Source organism: Pinus tabuliformis, chromosome 2_1 (assembly GCF_031772625.1).
Source record: "Pinus tabuliformis cultivar Carrire ecotype Pingquan chromosome 2_1, CPIR1, whole genome shotgun sequence".
Taxonomy (NCBI): Eukaryota; Viridiplantae; Streptophyta; class Pinopsida; order Pinales; family Pinaceae; genus Pinus; species Pinus tabuliformis.
The window spans coordinates 550567842-550578688 of NC_142299.1; positions in this window are offsets into that span (position 1 = coordinate 550567842).

Below are 10847 nucleotides of genomic sequence, written 5' to 3' on the forward strand. Positions count from 1 at the left end.
TACCATAATTCCTACTACTCCTTTAAATCACTTCATAATTAACTGCAAATATTTCATTATATTCTAGGATAGTTTATTACTTCTTGTTGATTTCTTATGCTTGTTTATGAAACTTCCACTCATTCCCTTAGAGTGTTTTTCTATAACTTTTTCGCTATTCACCATCATCGTTCCAATTTGGTCATGGTTAGGAGGATTGCAGTATCATTAATAGAAAATTGGCAAGTTCACCATTTTCCCTTCTTGCATAAGATAACTTTATTCAATATTGCCACCAACTTTAGGGATCAACTTAGAACTTTCCTTTCATTCTTAAAGCCCTTCACAAAATACTACTTTTCTTTTTCCATCTACTCATGTGGAATCGCATTTCTATTTTCTTAATTTATTCGCCTACATGTTTCCCACATCTTGTATAAATAGTTAGTGTCATCTTTACTTTCTTAATTTGAATAGGTTAGGTAAATGAGTAAAGTGATGGTACAATATTTCACATCTAATGACCTTGCATTAATGTCCGTAATTACCCATTTATTATCCTTCCTTCCCTCTTCAAGAGGTGACATTCTTAGAACAAGGCAACATAACAAATCAATAACCTTAAATTCACTAGAGATCTTGCATAACCTTAATTATTCACACCATCACTAGTACATATATCCATGCATTTTTCTCTATATTAAAATGACAAACTATGCCTTAACTAGAAAATTCAAGTATAAAAAGAAATTTATGATGTTACTATATACAACTCAAAATCTTTTTTTTCTTTCTTTCTTTTTTTTAATCTCATTATACCAAACCATAACAATCTTATATATCTATTATTTACTCGTATATCAAACTAGTCTAACAACTTTATTAAATTTCCCCTATTCTTTATGTGTATAAAAATATGATACAATACCTTTATTTATTATTATTATAATTTTCAAACATACATTTAAATTTTCTTATATAATATAAGGATTTTTTTTTTTTTAACTTTATAATCATATAAATCAATGTAAAATGAACTTATATCAATATCCATTTGTATACTTGAGTTTATATATCAACATATATAAATTTCTATAAAACTTATTCTAAAAAAATGATTATCATAAATTACCTAAACCTAACTAGGAATAATGTCATGCAACCTATAATAATATTTATTAAAACCTCCAAAATCTATCTACATTATAGTTAATTCTCAGCTCTATCTTACAGCCATGCAGCCAAAAAATATATATAATAATTAAATAGAAGTGCGATGTCAATAATTTAGTGTAAACTCCGAGCAATTGATGAAGACTACCCGTTCATCACAGTGACATGGGTCATGAAGAGAAATGAAATGGCATGCAACAAATATTAGAAAATGTTTAAAGTTTTCAAGGTTGACCGTTAGGAAGATTAATTAAAAGAAGAGTTACAAAAGATTCTAGAATCGTGCAACCTTCTGCCTTCACCATTGAAATGGAGTATATAGGCCGGCTAGAGATATTTACTCAAAACTATAACCAGGGCATTTAAGGCTAAAAGTTATGGCTTCCAACAGAGTCGTTAGATATATGATATTACGTCAACTTAATTTAATTTTGAAGTGCCAAAGATCTTAGCCTCAAGCTCAAGCATAGCTCCATGCTCATTAAAAATCGATGTTCTCACTGTAGATTGGGTAGTCCGCCAAGGATGGTTTACAAAGTCAATTAAATAATTGAATTTCCAAATGGAAGTAAAAAAGGAGCACGTTGACCATTTTCAAAGGCAATCCAGGAACTTCTTGTTTTCCATGTTATTAACGACTACTCTATTCTTCAATCTTGAAAAAGACGCAACGCAAATGTCTTGAATTTTTGCACGTTTTAAGACTCACACCAAATCATGTTTCTTGTGTGACCCACAAGCTCAATTCATAGATTTTACATAGAACAATACAACATTTTTGGTAAAACGAGAATATTAATTGGTTTGTGGGTATTCGACTTGCCCGTTGGCATAGGCAGTTATCTAATTTTAACAATCAGTTCAAAAAAGAACAAAAGGAAGTTAAGAGAAAAATATTTATGGAAGTTACTTATACTCATTGCTAGCAATCATTGGGGACATTAATTAAAAATTTATTTGATTAATTTGAACACTTGGTGACATAATTTGGTGGCAAATTATAATTTAATTTGATTAATTGAATTTTTAATTCGAAGGTTTTTTTTGTTTCCATTCACTTTTGTGGGTTTCATGCCATTTAATTTCCATATATTAAAGGAAAATTCCATTCACTTTTGTGGGTTTCATGCCATTTAATTTCCATATATTAAAGGACAAAACTATGGACAGTTTTTCAAAAACCATGAGTAGTTTCACATTATATGTAAATGAATCTTTTAATTTTTTTTTTTTAATTTTTACCAAAAAATACATTAAAAAAATAGGATTTATTGAGACTCTTTTATTTCACCACAAATAAAATTATGAATAAATCTATGTATTTTTTCTCTAGAGGTCACACAAAGTTGAAACCCGCTCTAATACCATATGTAACAACCCCAAAATTAAAACATGCAATTAATTAGATCAATTATGCAATTTGTAATCAACACACCTCTATTCAACTAATTAGCACAGAATTTTTAAGGAATAGGAACAAAGACAACTTATAGCAATGATATTCCTTGTAATTTCAGAGATGAAAGCTATTTGAATCTCGCTAACCACAACAAATTTTTGGGGACGACTCCCCACCCAACCGTAGGCTCAGCTGCATGTAATATTTCTACAACTCGCTATCCCCGAACCCTCAATCAATGTACTACTGCCAGGGAATCCTTTGTCTCACCACACTTTTCTCCCAAGATAATGGATGATGGAATCATCTCTCATCTTCCTCATCATCTATTAAACAGACCAAACATTGGAAAGGGAATCGCATGCACACATTCAATGTGTCAACATGCAACTTTATTTTTCTATTTTAAGTTCTACTTAAGTTAAATTTTCTCTTAATTTATTTATTTCTTATTTTATTATTTTTTATTTTTTTTGATAACTTTACTTATTTTTACAGTTCTTTTAGTTAACTCTTTCTTATTTTATTTTACTTTTTGTTAACTTTACTTATTGTTACTATTTTATAGTTTACTTTTATATATACTTATTTAGAACTCTAGTATTGTTATTTACTATTTTATCTCTTTGTTATTATTATATTTCTTCATTATTTATTATTTATTTAGTATTATTATATTTTCTTTATTGTTTATTATTTATTTGCTTATATTTTAATATTGTATTATATTATATTATTTATTTATTATTATTATTATTAAGGGACATTACACAAAGTCAGCTTTTAAAGGAAACCCCAGAATTACCTTAGCAAATGGTCAAACTTCACTTTTCCAAGTCTACCCAAGCTGTCATTCAACTCGGCCCCACTATCGTGCAACCTCACCCGATTCCACCATTCAGGGAGGCCCACCATACCGTGTAGCCTTGCCCCAACTGTGTTGCACTTCACCATTCACACCACCGATTCGTCGTGCCCGGCTCGTATCTCCCCGGTGCCCACACTCGTTTTGCTCGACGCTCCTCAACTCGAACGCCCGATGTCCCATGTCAACTCACCTGCCTGACACTCCATGTCCACTCACTCGCCCGACGCTCTATGTCAACTAGCCCACTTGATGAAATTGTGTCAACTCACCCACCCGATGCTCTATGTCAACTCACCCGCTTCGCGCAACCATGTCAGCTCAGCCGCGCGACACAACCGTGTCAGCTCGCCTACCCGGCGCTTCGTGTCAACTCGCCCGCCTGACGCTTCATGTCAGCTTGCCCATCCAATGCAACCATGTCAGTGCACCCGCCTAATGCTCCGTGTCAGCGCGCTCGCCCGACGCAACCGTGTCATCTCGCCCACTTGGTGCTCCATGTAGACCTGGCCCTACACTTATTTTCGCTACCCGACTTGCCACCCAATCACTATAATCACGGGCAAACCACCCCTGCTCCTCGAGCTGACTCGGCTTGTCATACCCGAACTACTTTTCTGCGGTTTGTTTCGTCTTCTGCCTTGGTGCTTCAGTCCACCCGTCTGCTTGCACGTCGACCTTGCCTTATCTTCACCCTTCTTCACTCTCCAAGTGCCTTGGCTCACTATGCAAGTATGTTATGTGATCTTCATTAGATGTCTCCTTACCATGCATCCTCCACCAATATATACCCATATTTCATGGTTATAATGGGGTCGGCCTACCCAGGTCGACCATACGTTTTGGTCATCCACACATAGTTTTCCCCCACTTCACATCGTCTTGCCCATCCTTCACAACGATTCATCCAAATCATGGGTTGACTCCACCTCTTCGTGTGGCCTTCCACCTATCATATAAACTTATCCCCTCGTCACATCTATTATCACACATTTGTCACACCCGACTCTTGTGTTCATCATAAATCGTCGCACACAACTTGTCGCCCTCCGACTCGTTGCGTTTAACTGAGAGTGTGTCCCTCCAACTTGTCGCACATCGCAAAAACGATTGATGGGCATGACAATAATGGTCACAAAGCCCAGTAATAACTCAGAGCACACATTTCAAACTTCCATAACATTAATACTTCTTAATTTGTTTGAACAAGTTTATTAATTTTGTTTAAAGTGGTCATTTTTTGTTTGTTATTAATCAAATATATAAACTAACTTATTTGTTAAATATTATTTTAATTTATCATGCTATTTTTATTAATATATCACAATTTTAAAATTTCATTTAAATTATTTTTTAATATATTAATATTTTAATTTTTAGATTTTAATTTTGATCATTTTTAATTTTTAAATTTTTTTATGTAATTATTTAATGTCAATTTTATTTTAATCAATGTTAATTTTATTTTAATCCATTTAAAATAATAATGAATTAATAAATATAATTATAAATAATTATAAATATAAGTAAGAGATATTTTATATCATTTTATATTTCAATTTTTATTCTTGACAATAAATACAATTTAAGATGATTATAAATATTATTGACATGATAATTAATAATAATTATCTTATATTTTAATATGATGGTTAACGTCCACTGAGACAAACTTTATTATAAGTTAATTACCTATTAAAACGTGGCCTTTTGCAAAATTTAACTTCTAGCCTTTGCTTTTGAGTCTTGTACAAAGATTATTGCCTTTAAAATGGATATTAAAACTTTTAAGTTCAATATGAGATCAAAGAAACTTCTAAACTCAATACAAAATCAAAGAAAAAATCCACTAGATAGACCATACAATATCTATAAGTCTTTGAGTTGAATTTATGAGCTTCAAGGCTTGTGTTTCTTTCACTGTGTAGCATTTACACATGCAACCAACGAATAATACAATAACTCTAGAAATGACTCTACATCCATCCATCAACAGACATAAAAGAAAGGCTTTGTTATTGATTGTTTGATAGGTCTCTTGCTATGCACTACCTTAGCCAAGTATGAAGGCTACATCCCACTAAGCTATATACAAAACTTGATTCCACTACAATATGGAATATGGTTTCTTGACTGTAACTATGTAATTGATATCTTCTCATGTGGTTAAATTATAGACTTACGAACATTGAAGCCAAACCAAAAACAAGTGTAGTGTATTTATCTAGCAATGAGTAAAAACATGAATACAATGGCTACTATATAGTATTCACCCAATAAATTATATGAATAAATATGGTTGAATTAAGCCAACAACTATTAGCGCTTACTTGTATGGAATGAATTATTCACCAAAAAGATCATGTATATGTGAATGACTTATTTTGAGATATTAATTGGTAGACCACTAGTGAAAATTGCATGAAAATCATTTACCATATAAGTGTGCTCTCATAAATTCTTTAATGATGAAATCAATTTTACCATTTACACCTAATAAAATGAATTGGCTTTTTGGAAAACATTACGACTACCATACATAACTGATAATTCATTTACGATTCTAAAAAAATGGGTTTATTCATGACTTAATAGTTTTTACTAATAGATTTCTCTTAGTCCCACATTTTCTTTGAAAAAGGAATTCTCTTCTATTTGAGATTAATCTCCTTCCTAGCTTATCTAATTGGTAGGTCGATCGTTTTGGCAAGGTCATTTGGAATTTTCAATTCATCTTGAATACCTGCAATTGAGAAGTTTCTATACAATGCAAACAAGAGATGGTAGCCATGAATTATGTGCCTTTTTGGAATTTATTTACGCTCACTTGCAATCATATGGATATGTATAGGAGACCTAGTCAATGCGGCATATGGAGATGTATGAATCTCATCTTACTTTCAATCAAATAAAACCAATGACACATGCTTGAAGGAAGATTTATAATCACAAATTTTAACTAATGAATAAGAGTAGACTCCAACTCTGAAACATACCTCCACTTTCTCTCCCATGGAGTACTACTAATTGATTAAAGTGTGGAAACAAGGAAATACAACTAAACATCCATATGATAAGTATTCTGATGTATATAAAAGGAGTAGCCAGATGATGAAATATCCTAACATGTATCAATAAGGCCACTTTCCACGAAGGAAGAAATGGAATGAAAAAGTAGGAAGGAAAGTGATTGATGGCTGATGCCCTACAAAAAGAAGAAGTTCAAACAAATACTTCATGAAATCAAAGAAAGAAAGAGATATAGTAGCTCAAGGACCCATGAAGAAGAAGTTGTTGATAAATAGACAAGTCCCTAGCTAAGAGGGAGTTCTAACAAGTTCCTAATTACAACTGAGCTTAGTCAAGCTCCTAGTCAGAGGAAACTTGGACATATCTTCCTCAATTAAGAGGAAGAGATAGACACAACATTCTTTTCTTCACTTTGGAAGAAAGAAAGGAGGATTAGGTAATCATCTGGCATTTGATTCTCTTTGAGGATGTGTAGGGCATCCAAGATAAGAGTGGGAAAGAGGACCATTATTCTTTGATGGTTGGGAACCCAAGGTAAGAATAGTCCTAGAATGTCACAGTCAGTGAACACCTAGCTAGCTATGTACCTTAGCAGACAATGATAAAAGTGTCTATATATCATTGGTCTCGCCAAAATTGTTCTACGATCTTATGGGAGATAGAGTTTTTAGTCAAGTCCTTGCTATAAACAATGTTGGTTACTAAGATGCTATAATAGAAAGATTGCCAATCTCGTTTCTCTTATGTGAATTCCTCAAGATTTAAAAATAGCCAAATGCCTTGTAATGATTTACGAATACCTCCCTAGTTTATAGGGAGTGTTGAAGAAAGTGTAACTAGGTTCGGTCTTCATAAATGTAATTTTGATATTTATATTTATTCAAGAAAAGAAATATTGTTTTTGTTATTTATATCAATGAGTTTCTTTTTCATTGAAATATATAGAGCACATGTCAAAGTGATATAGGAAAGTCAAAGAGTCAAAAGAAATATTGAAGGCCCTGAAGGGAATGTTACACCATGTATATTTATGTAGTAGAGTCAAAGATATCCCTCAAAGAAAAGTCACAAGTCCTCTCCATACAACGATGTCACCAAAGAAGCTAATTTGAAGAAGAAAAGACAAGTTGGCCTAATGTCTCCAAGTCGGCCTCAAGTCAGCCTAAAGGAGGGACATACCTCTTTATATAGATTTTTTCCACTCCTCCATCAAAAAGACACAATCACATCTAAAATCAAAAAGAAGGAAGACAAGTTAAGGGTGAATGGAAACCGAAGAAAGGAAGCCTTTAGTGCATTCAAGAAAGATGAAGAAAGACAGATTCTTGGAAGTCTATTCTAAGGGTGAACAATATTCACACATGTGAGAAAAGTAGCGCTATCTACGATTATTACAAATACACTATCACAATCACATATCTCTCAATGATTTTGCTAGAAACCTAGGCCTATAATGGCTCCCACTAAAGCGAGGAAGATACTCTCTCAAGAAAATAACGAAGGAGAAAAATGCATAGGGTACCCACTTACACGTGGGAAGAAATTAGGGTTGCATTGTTGTCATATCAAGTTTGCATCTACACATCAAAAAGGAGCTTGATTAGACAAGAGAAGGAAGGTATCCTCATAGGCGAAGGAACTCACTATGGATCAGAGATAAGTATCTCTTCTAGAGAAAGCATAATAAGGACTATCATCAGTTGCCGAAAGAAGAATGAATTGTTGAAAGAAGGAGGATGAAGTGCCAGGAAACAAAGAGTCGAAGAAAGGAAGGACTTGACTTGTGCTTGGAGGATATTCTTGGCAAAGGGTCTAGGGTTTGACATTCATCGATAGAAGATTCAATAAGAGAAATTTATAAAAGGGATTTTCTCTCTAAGAGCGAAAGGTTTTGCCCTAGCAGAGAGCCAATATCTTGTGTTCTTGTTTCTTGTGTTTTGGTAGCGGTTTGATGAAGTAAACATGCATACAATAATAATAAGAGAATAAGATCAAGATAACAAGAAAATTTTAAAATTGCTTCACAAATTGTTATCAAGTTTAGAAGAATCCTAATATCTCTAGTTGCCCTAGATTCTTCAACACAATCCTCATCAACAACTTATAGCTTCTTAAGCATTCTCTCTCCCCATCAATTTGATGATAAATTTGTAAATTTCCTCCTAGATAGTATGAGAAATGTTGACCCATTACCTTTGAGTTGAGTTTTCTACCCTTTGCTAGATATGAGAGCCACCATATTCCCAAAATTAAGCTTCCCGTCACTTGCTTCAAGCACATTGATCTGACATTACAATTGGATATTCACCAAGTGACAAGGGACTTGTAGGGGTGATAGTTTCATGAACAAATAGAGACAAAGATGGGGAGGGCTAAGAACAAAGTCAAGTGGGAGATAGAAATAGAGTAATCAAAGGGGGCGTGAAGCAATGAGAGAAAATTCTTTAAGGGACATACAAGGAGGGGGGTTACTGTAATGATTCAAACTCTGGTTCACTGATATAACCTAAAAATGGAACAAAGAGCAAGGTTGAAACCTTATTAAGAACACGTAGAATAGCATTAGCTAGTTCAATTGGACACACGAAGGAGTGATTAAAACAAAATCGAAAGAAGCTTAGTACAACATTATGGGGAGAATTTCCCTTTGAGAAATTAGTTGAGGTAGGAAATTACACCTGTTCAAATTCCAAAAAACTACTAGAACAAAATAAAGGGTAATGATCTAGAGGGGAATTCCTACCCAAAGAGATTTAAGGATAGGTTGCAATTTTTTGAACTTGTGGAGAGTAAATGAGCAAAATATAAAATAAGGAACCCAAGACATAGTAATGTACAAGATACCTCGATAGGATGATTGGAGTAACAAGAGTAATGAGAAACAATATAACCATGCAAACCAATAATATGCCTTTCTATCAACACAACCATGTTGATAAATCCCTCTATGTGTGGTGCAACATCCCTCTACTTACCATGAGTTTCTACTTGAGTTAAAAATGAATATTTTTCATAGGAGATTTAACATGAACTAGACATTACCACAAGCAATGACTTCTCGTGTCTACAAATTATTGAATTTATAATTGACCCACGATTAAACAAAAGTTTCTATTTTAGTTCAAAATGAATATTTTGCACAGGAGATTTAACATGAACTAGACATTACCATGAGAAATGACTTCTCGTGTCTACAAATTATTGAATTGATAATTGGCCCATGATTAAACAAAATAATAATCACAATCCTATAATGGAGTTATGGCTAAATTATACCCAGAGAGTGTGTGGTCACATCCTTCTCCCTAGATGTTTGATGGCCATAAACCTAACTCACATGTTGGGGGTGTAACACTCCATTTAAAATAATAAAATTATTATTATTATTAATTATTTTAAATTCTAAAGTCAATATAAAAACATAGCAATAATTTTTTTTAATATAACATTTAATTAATTATTATCGTTAAGAAGAAATAGTGGTGATGAAATTTTATCAATATTTATTGTAAATTGAAAAAATTAAAAATAAATAATCACACATTAAAATATTGGCCTCTTCTTACATTGACCTCTTCTTACATGTCAACCTCTTATTACCCTTCCACATGTGCTCAAGTTGACTATTCTTTCTAAATTCCATGGGAATATCTTAATTGTAATTGAACAAACAAAGATTTCATACTACCTTCCTCTTAAAATAAAATATAGATACCTGGGAACAACCACATCTCAGCCAAAATAACTTGTTTTAAAAAAAACTCAACAAGCCCACACCACCTACTTCTTATTCATGGACAGATTTCAACCTCATTTTCTGTATTCAAATATTCAATTATAATATCAAATATATAAATAAATGCAAAATACCTCCAAATATTCAATCGTAATATGAAATATATTAATGCATGCCAAAATCTCTCCAAATATTCCATCATAATAGCTACTTTAATATAAAAATATCATAACAAACTAAACTAAGCTTATTACTAAATTGTGAATTGTTGTGACCTTAGTCTCTTGCCATACGTCAAACTCTACAACATCATTGCATTGCATTTTTCCGAGCCACAAATAAGTTGTAATCTCAAGTCATGGAATTAAGAGAATACCCGGCTCATAACCTATGAATCACAAATTTTTCCAGTGATTTATTTTCTAATTTTCTATATTTTTATTTAGATTAGAGATAAAATGTTTAAATGGAGTTAAATGAATTGAATTGTTCCGATTTAGTCCAAACATTCAACATAAAGATGCTTAAGGATATGATGAGCGTCCTCTTCTTTTACAGGCAGAACTCTACAGATCTTTAATCCACCTTCCAAAGCATCAGGGTGTACTGTGAATGTGAAATAAAAAGTATTGGAGACCTGGTCAACACTACATATAGAGATGTAT